This window comes from Macaca mulatta, chromosome 10 (genome assembly GCF_049350105.2).
Source record: "Macaca mulatta isolate MMU2019108-1 chromosome 10, T2T-MMU8v2.0, whole genome shotgun sequence".
Lineage (NCBI taxonomy): Eukaryota > Metazoa > Chordata > Mammalia > Primates > Cercopithecidae > Macaca > Macaca mulatta.
This window is the reverse complement of record NC_133415.1, coordinates 29,155,053-29,168,615: the sequence shown is the minus strand read 5'-3', so window position 1 is coordinate 29,168,615 and position 13,563 is coordinate 29,155,053. Positions and strand designations below refer to the sequence as shown.

The window sequence follows — 13,563 nt, the reverse complement described above, 5'->3', positions numbered from 1 at the left end:
GAAAAACGTTTTGAGGTCTATTGCACAGCAGGAGACTGTAGTCAATAATAATGAATATTTCAAAATAACTAAGAGGAAATTTCAAGTGTATCACCATAAAAGAATGCCAAGTAAGTGAGGTAACAGGGATGTGCATTAGCTTCACTCAATCACTCCATATTGTATTGTTAAGTTAAATTTGGTCTAAAACTGCCTCCACAATTCATATTAACATCAAACTGGAAAGTCCAGCCACAGAAGAGTAGATGAGCAAATGATGGTGCATTCGTACAAGGGAATACTACTCAGCAATAGAAAACACAGAACACTAAGGAATCTCAAAAACATTAGCTTCAAAAGAGTACATACTGCATGACTCCCTCTGTATGAGATTCTAGAAAAGGCAAAACTGCCTATAATGACAGAGGGCAGATCAGGGGTTGCCTGGGGCTGGGTGGGAGAACTGCCAGCAAACGGGCATAGGGATTTAAGTTTATGGAGATGTTCTGTATCACGATTGTGGAAGTGGTCATGAGGGTGCACACATTTCTGAAAATTCATCCAGCTGGACACTTAAAATAGGCGTATTTTCTTGAACGTAAATTTTTCTCCATAAAGTTTATTTTAGTTTATTTATTTATTTATTTTTGAAATGGAGTCTGCCTTCTGGGTTCAAGTGATTCTCCTGCCTCAGCTTCCCGAGTAGCTGGAATTTCCGGTGTGCACCACCATGCCCGGCTAATCTTTGTATATTTTAGTAGAGATAGGGTTTTGCCATGTTGGCCATGCTGGTCTCGAACTTCTGACCTCAAGTGATCCACCCACCTCGGCCTCCCAAAGTGCATTTTGGGAGGTATGAGCCAACATGTCCAGCCTATAAAGTTGATTTTAAAACAAGAGAAATCAACATCAACAACAAATAAATTAATTAAAATAAAGCTGCCTCCATATATAGCACCCTGTAACCTAACTTAATAAATGTGAAAGGACAATAAAGCTTGGGGTCCCAAGAAGCTAAAAGGGAAAAGTCAAGCTGGGAGCTGCTTTGAGCAAACTTGCCTCCCTTTCCATTGAAAATCTCCCCTCTGCTCACTGAGGTAAATGCATATCTGATTGCCTCCTTTGGAGAGGCTCATCAGAAACTCAAAAGAGTGCAACCATTTGTCTCTTATCTATCTAAGACTTGGAAGCCCCTTTCCCACCTCAAGTTGTCTCACCTTCGCTTCGAGCTGTCCTGCCTTTCCAGACTGAACCAATATTCATCTTACATATGTTCATTGCTGTCTCATGTCTCCTTAAAATGTACAAAACCAAACTGTGCTCTGACCACCTTGGGCACAAGTCAGGACTTCCTGAGGCTGTGTTATGGGTGCGCATCCTCAACCTTGGCGAATAAACTTTCTACATTAACTGAGACCTGTCTCAGCTATTTGGGGTTCACATAGGTAAATAAAACAAACTGCAACCTAACCTGAGAATATGCCCTTGTAATAGGTAGCCCAGTCTCAGCCAATCACAGCAGTGGAGCTCTTGGCCTTTCACAGGCCGCAAGGAGGCCAACTGCAGAGCTCTAAGGCAACAGCCTATCAAACAAGCTATCAACAGGCTATCAAACAGTCTATCAAACAAGGCAACTGCAGAGCTGTAAGCAACAGGCTATTTCTGCATGAAACTTACATTTTCTGGCTATAAATATTTCCTGCCCACTTGTGGAGCAGAGATCTCTGAACCATTTTTGGTTCTCAGTGCTCCCTGGTTCACAAATCTTTTTTCTGTTCAACTAAACTCTGTCAAATTTAGTCTAAGTTTTTTCTCTTTAACAGTATACATATATCACACATCACATTGTACTACATAAATGTAATTCAATTGTGTTTTATAAATTTAAAATAATATATATTTTTTTGAGACAGAGTCTGTGAGACTCTCTCACCCAGGCTGGAGTACATGGCACCATCATAGCTCACTGTGACCTCAAACTCCTGGGCTCAAGCAATCCCCTCACCTCAGCCTCCTAAGTAGCTGGGACTGCAAGTGCATGCCACCATGCCCAGCTAATTATTTTTTAAATTACTGTAGAGATGGGGGGTCTCACTATGTTGTCCAGGCTGGTCTCAAACTCCTGGTCTCAGTGGATCCTCCTGTGTGATCCTCCCACCTCAACCTCCGAAAGAACTGGGATTACAGGTGTGAGCCACCACGCTTGGCCCAAAAATAATATATAATTTCTTTCAAAACACTAGACGATTTTGTTTCAACTTTTATTTTAGAATCAGGAGGTTCCGTGCAGGTTAGTTACAAAGGTATATCGCGTGATACTGAGGTGTGGGGTATGCCGGAATCTGTCAAGGGGATATTTTGGTTGTCACCTCCTTTCAAGTCAACAGCTGCAACACTATTTTAAAAAATGGAAATGTAACAATAAGGGTTAAATAAATTTTGACAAATTTATAAAATGGAATACTACGGTGACATTAAAACTATTTTAGACTGTTTAATCAAGATAGGGAAAACTAAAATATTTTAATGAATAAAAAAAGAAATTATAGATAAATCATTTTTGGGTTTTTTGAGACAGGGTCTTGCTCTGTCACCCAGGCTGGAGTGCAGTGGCACAATCTAGGCTCACTGTAGCCTCCGTCTCCTGTTCAAGTGATCCTCTGGTCTCAGTCTCCCAACTAGCTGGGACTACAGGCAAGTGCCACCATACCCACCTAATTTTTTAATTTTTTACTTTTTGTAGAGATGGGGTCTCACTACATTGCCTAGGCTGGTCTGGAACTCCTGGGCTCAAGCAATACTCCTGCCTCAGCCTCCCAAAGTGCTGGAATTACAGGCATGAGCCATCACACCAGCCCTGAAATCATATTGTATGAACCCAGCTTTATAAAACATAAATATAAACTACTCACACATACTGGTGGCGGAGAGGGAAAGAACAGAGAGGAAATATACCAAAAATGTCATTAATGGGTAACTCTCAGAGGGATTACAAATTATTTTTACCTTTTTTTCTTCATATGTCTCTTAATTTCCAAATTTTCTGTAATTAATTAATATGTAAAGTTAAAATAAGCAATAATTCATTTAGAGAACAGATTTAACATCTATACTCTCTAATTACCTTTGTTGGCAATAGTGTTCCTATTCCAAGTTCAAAAAAATTAATAAATTAGGGATAAAAAGAAGTGTTCAAATCTTTTTTCTTAATTCTTTTTTTTTTTTTTGAGATGGAGTTTTGTTCTTTTCGCCCAGGCTGGACTGCAATGGCACGATCTCGGCTCACCACAATCTCTGCCTCCCGGGTTCAAGCAATTCTCCTGCCTCAGCCTCCCAAGTAGCTGGGATTACAGGCATGCACCACCACACCCGGCTAATTTTGTATTTTTAGTAGACACAGGGTTTCTCCATGTTGGTCAGGTTGGTCTTGAACTCCCAACCTTAGGTGATCTGCCTGCCTCGGCCTCCCAAAGTGCTGGGATTACATACCCCAGGCCATGTGCTTTCCTATGCATCACCTCCATCCATCCTCAACAGCTCAGTGGCTTCGGCATTCCTCATGGATGGAGAGCAAGGTGCCTCCATCCCCATGCCCACCAGGCCTGCATGCAGTGGGGGAAAGGTAGTTTTCACAATAGAAGCTAAGATGTAGGCACTGTTACCAAGCAACGGGGTCTGAATACTGGGCAGGCTAAAGCCACACTTGTCCATCGTGGAGCTGATGCAGTCAGATGTCCCAGTCCAGGACCTGGCACAAGGGAGTGGCTCCATAAATGCTTGGTTTTGCTGGTGGTGTTTTCACATGACCTCCTGCAAGGCAGCAGTTCTGGACCAGTAAATCACCATGTAACAGTACATCTAGAAATCCTAGCTCAGTGTTCTTCATAGGCATGTCATGTTATGATACACACAGAAGATGGTATTTGAGCAGCAATTATCTGAGGTAAACTGACAAGGTGCTCCTGCAGGAGGAGACTGGCTGGGAGGCTCTGGCCACCCCGGTCCTATCTGGCAGCCCTGGGAGCTGAGGGAATCAATACGGCACTTATGGGCGATGCACTGGTGAAGAAGCCCAATTAGATGACAGAACTTCAGGCCCCCTGCCCCCTGCCCACTGCTATCTCCTTGGTCTCAGCTCTGCCTGGCCCTCCCTTACCCCTCCAAAAGTTTGAAAGAGGGTCCCTCCCCATGAGGGCCAAGGCATGAGGCCCAGTAGAGTCAGCAGTGGTACCTCTGCCTTTGTCCCACCAATGACTGCCAGCTATCTTCTGTCCACTCAGTCTTTAGGGCTTCTCAGGAAATAAAAAGCAACTTTTTTTTTTTTTTTTTTTGAGACAGAGTCTTGCTCTGTCATCTAGGAATGAGTGCAGTGGCATGATCTTGTCATGATCCCATATTCCAAGTTCAAAAAAATCACCAAATTAGGTCCAAGTGATTCTTCTGCCTTAGCCTCCCAAGAAGCTGGGATTATAGGCACCTGCCACCATACCTGGTTAATTTTTATATTTTTAGTAGAGACAGGGTTTCTCCCTGTTGCCCAGGCTGGTCTTGAACTCCTGACCTCAGGTGATCTGCCCACCTTGGCATTTCAAAGTGCTAGAGTTACAGGTGTGAACCACCACACCCTGCTATAAGTTTTCTTCCTCTTCCTCTTCCTCTTCCTCCTCTTCTCCTTCTCCTTCTCCTTCTCCTTCTCCTTCTCCTCCTCCTCCTTCTTCTTTTTTAGATGGAGTTTTACTCTTGTTGCCCAGGCTGGAGTGCAATGGCATGATCTCGGCTCACTGCAACCTCCACCTCCTTGGTTCAAACGATTCTCTTACCTCAGCTTCCAGAGTAACTGGGATTACAGGCACATGCCACCATGCATAGTTAATTTTGTATTTTTTAGTAGAGATGGGTTTTCATCATGTTGGTCAGGCTGGTCTTGAACTCCTGACCTCAGGTGATCCACCTGCCTCAGCCTCCCAAAGTGCTGGATTACAGGCATGAGCCACTGTGCCCGGCCAACTTCTCTTCTTGATAAGGCTAGGAATATCTGGCCCAAGGGGCCTAGATGATTTTAGAGCATTTATCTCTCTGCCTACTTATCAGTGACGGCATTGATTATGAAAATTAATGCCTGTGCTGTGATACACTCCCTGGAGGCTGAGCTGCAATTGCTGGTGCTCACATGGGGGTTTCCAAGCAGGGCCAAAAGCAGCAGTGCAGGCCTTTGATCGCTGAGGCTGCCAGAGCACAGAGGAGACATTCAGTCTCAAAGAGATATGCATGTTCTTCTCAATCGCTTTTCTTTTCTTCCTGTTTGTTTCTTCTTTTGGTTGCCGGGGGAGGGGCGCTGCTGTTTTAAAATTGTGTTTACTTTTTCCCCATGACAAAAGTATGTTCCATACTCCATTCTCTTCCCAAATGAAAAAGCACAAATAAGCAAAAAGAAGTTAATTTCAAAATACCCAACTCCCCACCCATCCCTCTATTCACCTGGTTGTGAACATGTTAGTATTTATCCATCTCAATTCTCCTTCTTTCTAACCCTCCAAGCCTCCACCTCCTGGCAGTGAGGTGCTTTGACTGAAAAACCCTGGCTCAAGGTGGAAGGAATTCTGCTCCTTTTCTGCCAATGGGAGCTAAGATAAGAAAAAAGGAAGCTCACTTCTCAGAATACCTTTTTCATGTCCCCATGAAATCCTACCATTCTTTTGAGGGACCTCTCAAATACCCGCTCCTCCATGGAACGTTCCCTGCTCTCTTAGATAGAAGCCTTCTCAGTCTGAGACAGCACTTTCCACCTGACAAAGACTCTCTCTATCCAAGTCTCACTTTCCCTGCACTATTGTTAGCTCCTTAAGGTCAGATGCTATGTCTAATTGTCCTTGGTACAGCTCTCAGCAACCACACAAGTGCCTTGCCCATCACAGACACCAAGGGATGAATGAAAGAAAAAGAATCAGACACTTAAATCAAACCGAAGTTCACCTAATCTCAAATGGGAGCAAAGAGAAGGATTTGGAGTCTGTCCTGTGAACCGGACAAAGGAAGGCTTGACATCTTTCCCTTCCCTACAAGAGGCTCCTCCCCTCAGGTGCATCTTCTCTGAAATCTGAAAATGCCAATATGCATGCTGGTGGTTTCAAGCTCATTAGTTCCATTCTGAGGCTTTATCAGGGCATCTTCTACCACTATTCCACTTCCTAAATGGGAAGTATTGTATGCTTTCTCCCTGCTTCCCTCCCTCCCCTCCCTTCCCTTCCCTCAGTCCTTTCCTTCTGTAGTCTTCTAACTTTTTTTGCAATTGAAAACAGAGCTGTGTAAAAGAAGTCATATTCAGATAGAATCTTATTGGGCTGAACTCGACCACATGTAATTTTGAAGCCAATGTTTTCATTTTATTTTTTATTTTTATTTTTAAAGACAGGGTCCCACTCTGTTACCCAGACTAGAGTGCAGTGGCATCATCATAGCTCACTACAGACTCCACCTCCTGGGCTCAGGCAATCCTCCTGCCTCAGCCTCCTGAGTATCTGGGACTACAGGCGTGCACCACCAGGCCCAGCTAAGTTTTGTGTTTTTTATAGAGACAGGGTCTTGCTTTGTTGCCCAGGCTGGTCTCGAACTCCTGGCTTCAACTGATCCTCCTGCCTCAGCCTCCCAAAATTCTGGGATTACAGGCATGAGCCACTATGCCTAGCCTACTGTTTTTATCTTTAACAGCAACGTGTCTGAGCAGTGGAGGAAGGAAGGACTAGAAAGACCTCCCCTCCTCACTGCAAAAGGAACCAATCACAAAGGCAAGTTTACTTGTTTTAGTTCCGCAGAGGTATAGCATTTACTCCTGTCTGGTGCAGAGCACAGAGCCCTAAGGTCTGTGTCCAAAGAATCAAGTCCTACAGAATGTGTGTGTGTGTTTTAATATATATTTATATATGTAATATATATATTTTTATAAGTTTTTCTTAGATGTAGTGCATATGAGAATATGCACTACAGAAAAACCCTGTTTATAAAATTTGCTGTGTTTCCCAGAGACTTTCAAGAATCCAGCCCGAATTGGCTTAGGGAAGGAGTCCTCCTGTGAGTTACAGAAGGACTCTAGAAATCCCTGTTTTGGTGATGACTGTGATGTGCAATTGTAGACATTATTTTGCAGTGCCTTTGTAACTAGAGATTTCTTCTGCATACTCCCATCTTGGTTTTGTCTGTTTTTGCTACAAAGAATTTCTGAACATACACATGCCAATCAGTTAGGGGGAAACCACCCGATTTTTAGCCATTGTATTGTGAGAAACTGATGCAGAAGTAGATTTGCAACTGTGTCAAGTTGCATTTTATTTTCCTTTTTTTGTAGAGACAGCCTCTCGCTGTGTCGCCCAGGCTGGAGTGTAGTGGTGCTCACTGCAGCCTCAAACTCCTCAGCTCAAGTGATCCTCCCACCTTGTCTTCCCAAAGTGCTGGGACTACGGGTGAAGCCACCACACCCAATCTTAATTTCCTACTTCCTGGCAGGGTGAAAACATGCAAATCAGTCTGGAATTAGTTAAAAAGTAAAAGACATATAATTCTCTTAAACCTCGCTATGAGATATTAGCCTAGAAATAAACCCCAGAACCTAGGATTATGTCTTCCAGCTCTAGGACATCCCAAACCATGGATCTCCTTAGCTTTTCTCCAGAACACTGGGTTGGTTCCAAACCAGTCCCTTAGTATAGAAGAGGGGCAGGAACATTGAGCCTTTCATGTCTTCAGTAGGTCCACATGACTGTGAATGCAGCCCAGGAATCACATTGGTTCTAAACCACTCTGTTCTTCCTTCTTGACTCTCTTATCCAACAGATAGAAGGGATGGGCTTTTGAGCCAGTCCAGGCATCCTGGGAGCCGTTAGGCTACACATGGCTTGGGATTTCCCTGGAGATTGCTTAAAGCTGAATACCCTTGGGGGTCATGATAAACTGAACTGGTGGCAGTCACGGGTGTGTTATTTGGAATGCTTGGAAGGGATGGACTGAGCTCCTATTGCACCATGCTTTTTTGTTTGTTTGTTTGTTTGAGATGGATTTCTGCTCTTTTTGCCTACACTGGAGTACAATAACGAGACCTCTGCTCACTGCAACCTCCGCCTCCTGGGTTAAAGTGAATTATCTTGCCTCAGCCCCCTGAGTAGCTGGGACTACAGGCGGACCGCCACCATGTCAGGCTAATTTTGTATCTTTAGTAGACACGGGGTTTCACCATGTTGGCCAGGCTGGTCTCAAACTCCTGACCTCAAGTGATTCACCTGCCTCAGTCTCCCAGAGTGCTGGGATTACAGGCATGAGCCACTGCACACGGTCACATTTTTTTGAGATGGGGCCTCGCTCTGTTGCTCAGGCTGGAGTGCAGTGGTGTGATCTCTGCTCACTACAACCTTTGCCTCCCAGGTTCAAGCAATTCTCCTGCCTCAGCCTCCCAAATGGCTGGGATTATAGGTGCGTGCCACCACACCAGGCTAACTTTTGTATTTTTTTTTTTTTTTTTTTTTTAGGTAGAGTCTTGCTCTGTCACCCAGGCTGGAGTGCAATGGTGCAATCTCAGCTCACTGCAACCTCTGCCTGCTAGGTTCAAGCCATTCTCCTGCCTTGGCCTCTCGAGTAGTTGGGATTACAAACACCCATCACCATGCCTGGCTAATTTTTGTATTTGTAGTAGAGAGGGGGTTTCGCCATGTTGGTCAAGCTGGTCTTGAACTCCTGACCTCAGATGATCTGCCCGCCTTGGCCTCCCAAAGTGCTGGGATTACAGGCATGAGCCACCACACCTGGCCGACCATGCATTTTTTTTTTTTTTGAGACAGAGTCTCACACTCGATCACCCAGGCTGGAGTGCAATGGTGCAATCTCCGCTCACTGCAACCTCTGCCTCAAGCGATTCTCCTGCCTCAGCCTCCTGAGTAGCTGGTGTTACAGGTGCGTGCCACTGTACCCGGTTAACTTTTATATTTTTTGGTAGAGACAGAGTTTTACCTTGTTGGTCAGGCTGGTCTGTAACTCCTGACCTCAGGTGATCCGCCCACCTCAGCCTCCCAAAGTGCTGGGATTACAGGCCTGAGCCACTGTGCCCAGCCCAAAAAGTATTTTTTAAATTGAAAATAAGACAGGATACCCCACAAATCTTCTACCAGCTCCACTGTGGATTGAATTAGATGATTATCCCTATTGTTGCTATGTGTCCAGTTATTTCTGGGCACTTGCCACCTCCCCAGGACACTGCCCATCTCCCCAACCCAGGGCCATTTCTCAACCTAGTGCTCCTTCTCTTACTGGGGGGGAGGGGGATTTCCAACATGAGCACCTCCATTTAGCCGTGGATGGGATCCACTTGACATTTTAGAGCTCTCTGGGGATGAGAAAAGAGCGCGCTATGGGAGTGAGAATTAACTTGATTGACTATGGCTGGACCTGGCAAAGAACAACTCAGAAGTATTGGCCTCACAATTACCTTGTTCAGGCTGCTTAATATTAAAAGTTTGCTGCTCCCACACAATTTTGCTTAGGCTCTCCAACCCTGTGAGGATATCAACAGTTGAAAAAGAAGAAATAATGAGCCCAGTCTGTATTTGCAGGGGAGCGTTAAAACTGCCGATGGAGCAGGATAGTTTGCTAAACAGCCAGCTGAGAACTTTCCCAAACTGGTCGGCAGCAGCATTGCACACAGAAGTCCCTTCTTCATTGACACGGGGCTAATTCTAGCCACCAGCACTCCAGCGGTATGGGGCAGTTTTGTGGCCTTTTGCTACTGAATTTGCCAGATGTGTCCAAGATATAGTCTCATGGACAGAATATAAACAACAAACCAGTATAAAGAAGTCCATCGTGATTCTCACCCTTCACAGAAGTCTTCTTTGACTTGTTTTCTGGCCCCTTGTAAGCACTCCTTGAACTACACTCCCTAAACCCCGTGGCTTCGGTTTTGCTATTTTGTATTTGTTTCCTCCTTCTCTGGTTGTTACATGTAAAAAGGTTGTGTTCACTCAGGGAGCAAGAATTGCAGTGGAAAGAATGCAGTGTGGAAAGCCAGGCTCAGTTACTTACCAGCCTTGCTACCTTAGCCAAAGGGTCATGCTCTCTGAGCTGTAGTTTCCTTCCTCATCTGTGAATAGACTTCTATCAACTCTCCTCACATGACTGTTTTGAGACTGAAATTATATTATAGGTATAGAAATAAATGTAAACATAATATAAATGTATGAGGCCTGGCCCGGTGGCTCACACCTGTAATCCCAGCACTTTAGGAGGCCAAGGTGGGTGGATCACTTGAGGTCAGGAGTTTGAGACCAGCCTGGTCAACATAGTGAAACCCCATCTCTACTAAAAATATAAAAATTAGCCAGGCGTGGTGGCACGAGCCTATAATCTCAGCTACTCGGGAGGCTGAGGCACGAGAATTGCTTGAACTCAGGAGGCAGAGGTTGCAGTGAGCCGAGATTGTGCCACTGCACTCCAGCCTGGGTGACAGAGTGTGACTCTGTCTCAAAAAAATAAATAAAAAATAAAAATAAATAAGTAAATATATGAGACTATCTTTCATCTGGCATGCAGTAGATTCTTAAGAAACTTAAGACAGTATTGCGTTGTGGAGTTACGGTGGGGGCAACAAGAGCGAAACTCTGTTTTAAAAAAAAAAAGAATTGTATACTGGGGCAGAGAGCATGGACAGTAGGTTTATGGCAGGGCACAGAGTAGAAATGGGAGCTCTGTAAGCTAGCAGCTTCTGGCAATCAGTCTGGAAGTCTTCATGGAGGGATGCACTTTCTGGAGCTCTTTGGATTATAGTTGGAAGATGAGTTATCTGGAGTTATTAGAACAGGTATCCCAGACACCCTACACGATTTGGAAGCTGGTTGAGTGGGGGTAGGGTGATCAGCTGTTGGGAGGTTGAAAAATTCTGAAATAAAGAAGGTGGAGCTGAAGCTTGGTAGCCAAAATGTAAGCCTAGCAGGCTGGTGTAAAACTCTAAAACAGAGCAGGCCCCAAGGAATGGTTGAAAGTCTGAAATTTGGCTTAGTAGTGTGGATGAAAGCACAACTGGCCATGTGTGGTTGAATGGCGTGTCACAGACTGAGTTAGGGACGAGCACTTTAGCAGCTCTTGGGAGGGGTGAGCAGTGGGGTTTGTTGCTCAAGGCAGGAATTGTGGACAGCTCATTGGGTGAATGAATTATTAATCGAAGCTTTGTCTGGTTATGAGGAGGAAGAGAAAGGGGTGCCTCTTGGAGTAGAAATTATTAAATACTTGGAGGTGGGGGGCTCCACACATAAGAAGAATATTCTTCTCTAAGAGATGAGGGACCCGGAAAGCAGACTGGATTCGCCTTTACCAAAGGTGGGGTTGATATTGTCGCTGAAAGTAGGTGTCAGAGAGTCTATCTACTTTCAATTAAAGTTCTTTAAGATGGTGTATCATGCCCAAAATTGAAGAATATTTGCAGGTATTGCTATCCCCGTGCAAGGGATGACAGGATCCCACACCAAGTGTGTGAAGGCCATCAGACACCAAGTGCAGTCCAGTATCCTCATTGGACCACATGACGAAACTGAGGCTGAGGGTTGGACTTACCTGCTCAAGGTCATACAGATATATTTGGTTCAATTCACTGTATATTTTCTTTGTCTTTCTTTTTTTGAGATGGAGTCTCACTGTCATACAGGCTGAAGTGCAATGGTGTGATTTTGGTTCACTGCAACCTCTGCCTCCCGGGTTCAAGCGATTCTCCTGTCTCAGTCTCCTGAGTAGCTGAGATTATAGTCATGTGCCACCATACCTGGCTAATTTTTGTATTTTTAGTAGAGACGGGGTTTCACCATGTTGGTCAGGCTGGCCTCGAACTCCTGACCTTGTGATCCACCCGCCTCGGCCTCCCAAAGTGCTGGGATTACAGGCGTGAGCCACTGCCTCCGGCCTCTGTTCTATATTTTCTTTTAGTTCCCTCCTCTAAAAATTTGAAATTCCCCCTAATCTCTTTGCTTGCCATCTGGATAGTGTCAGAATGAAAATCCTAGTTTTATTTTGCGGCAGCTAAGAGCAGCAAACAAGTCTCCTTTATTATTATTTTTTTATTTCTTGAGACGGAGTCTGGCTCTGTCGCCCAGGCTGGAGTGCTCACTGTAACCTTTGCTTCCCGGGTTCAAGTCATTCTCCTGACTCAGCCTCCTGAGTAGCTGGGACACAGGCCCAGGCAACCACATCCGGCTAATTTTGGTATTTTCAGTAAAGACGGGGTTTCGCCATGTTGGCCAGGCTGGTCTTGAACTCTTGACCTCCAGTCCGCCCACCTCCGCTCCCCCAAAGTGTTGGGATTACAGGTGTGAGCCACCACGCCTGGTCAACGAGTCCCGTTTAAATACATCCTCCCTTCTCTCTGCAGGCAGGCTTTGATACGCCCACCGGGTTTTTCCATTGGCCGCTTCGTGTGGCCTCTCGCAGGCTGGGCTTTGGGGAATGTACCATATGGATCCTGCCGGGAGACGGAGAGGACGAAGGGGGTGGCGACAGCTTATTTCTTTGCCTTTTGCACATATCCCATGAGATTCTGGCAAGGCTGAGCGTGCAGGTAGCCATGGGGTCCCTGAGGACGGGAGCGGCCTGCCAGTTTCCGAGGTGCACTGAGATCTCTCGCCCCGGAGGCTGGGGCCCTGTGGTGCAGCCCGAGGGCCGCAACGCCCGCCCTTCAGTGTGCCCCCCCCCGCTCCCGCGGCTGTGCCGCTGCTCCAGCTGCTGCTTACCTCCACGGTCGCCGGGCCTGTGGGACAGGGCGGCACGGACCGGCCACTGGGACGCCAGCGCTGAGGGACACTGCAGCATGAAGCAGAGGTAAGGTCGGGGCTTCGGGACTCCTACCCGCGCCAACCGTCCCCGGGGAGCCGCATCCTGCTCGCACCCGAGCTCGGGGTCTCGAGCCCCGGGTTGGCCCTGGCGAGTGGCTCTGGAACGGGTGGCCCCAAGAGCGGACGCGCGCAGAGCCTCCCGCCCTGGGAGCGCCAAGGCCAGGAACCGCCGCGGCGCGTGCGCCTCCTTCCAGCGGCGCTTATGGCCCTGCACCCGCGGGCGGGCCGCGAGGAAGCCCCGGTGTCCAGCTCTGGTCACCTCCCACCGGAGGATGCGCGGCCAGGTGCGCCGGCGGCTCCCGAGTTCTGGGGCGGCGGGCGCGGGGAAGCGCGGGGACGCTGCCGGCTTCAGGCGGGAGGCGGAGGGAGGGGGCTTAGCCCGGCGCCGGGCGGGGGCTTTTTGGGGCGGGGGAGGTGTTTGTCTTTACCGGGGTCCGCGGGCTCCGGGCCGAGGATCCCTGGGTCCTGTCTTCGCGGCTCGGCTCCCGGGGCCACCCCGTCCCGCTGCCCCGGCCTGGCGCGCGCCAAGGGTGGGCTTCTGCGACCCTGGCAGGTAGGTGGCCGAGAGGACCCTGGCGCGCCTTTCCATTCGTGGGGGCGGTGGGCGCGGCCGGGCGATGGCAGCCGCCTTCCTCTCTGGTCCCCTTCCCTAGCTGCCTTCTGAGGGGACCGCGCTCTTGGAGGTCTCCCGGGCACACTGGAAATTCCCAGCTTAGAAACCACCTTGAGG

At 47.2% G+C, this 13,563-nt stretch overlaps 1 protein-coding gene across 4 annotated transcripts in view; it reads right to left on the bottom strand.

The window, feature by feature from the left end:
* Positions 1-13,202, bottom strand: part of LOC114670304 (uncharacterized) — a 34,533-nt gene extending 21,331 nt beyond the window's left edge. The window contains exon 1 of one of the 4 annotated variants that reach the window (XR_013399478.1): positions 12,732-13,202. The gene's annotated coding sequence lies outside the window, so the exon portion shown is untranslated. The remainder of the gene's footprint in view (positions 1-12,731) is intronic. The other 3 variants (XR_013399480.1, XR_013399479.1, XM_077950561.1) reach the window with 3 other exon arrangements.
* Positions 13,203-13,563: the final 361 nt, after the last annotated feature.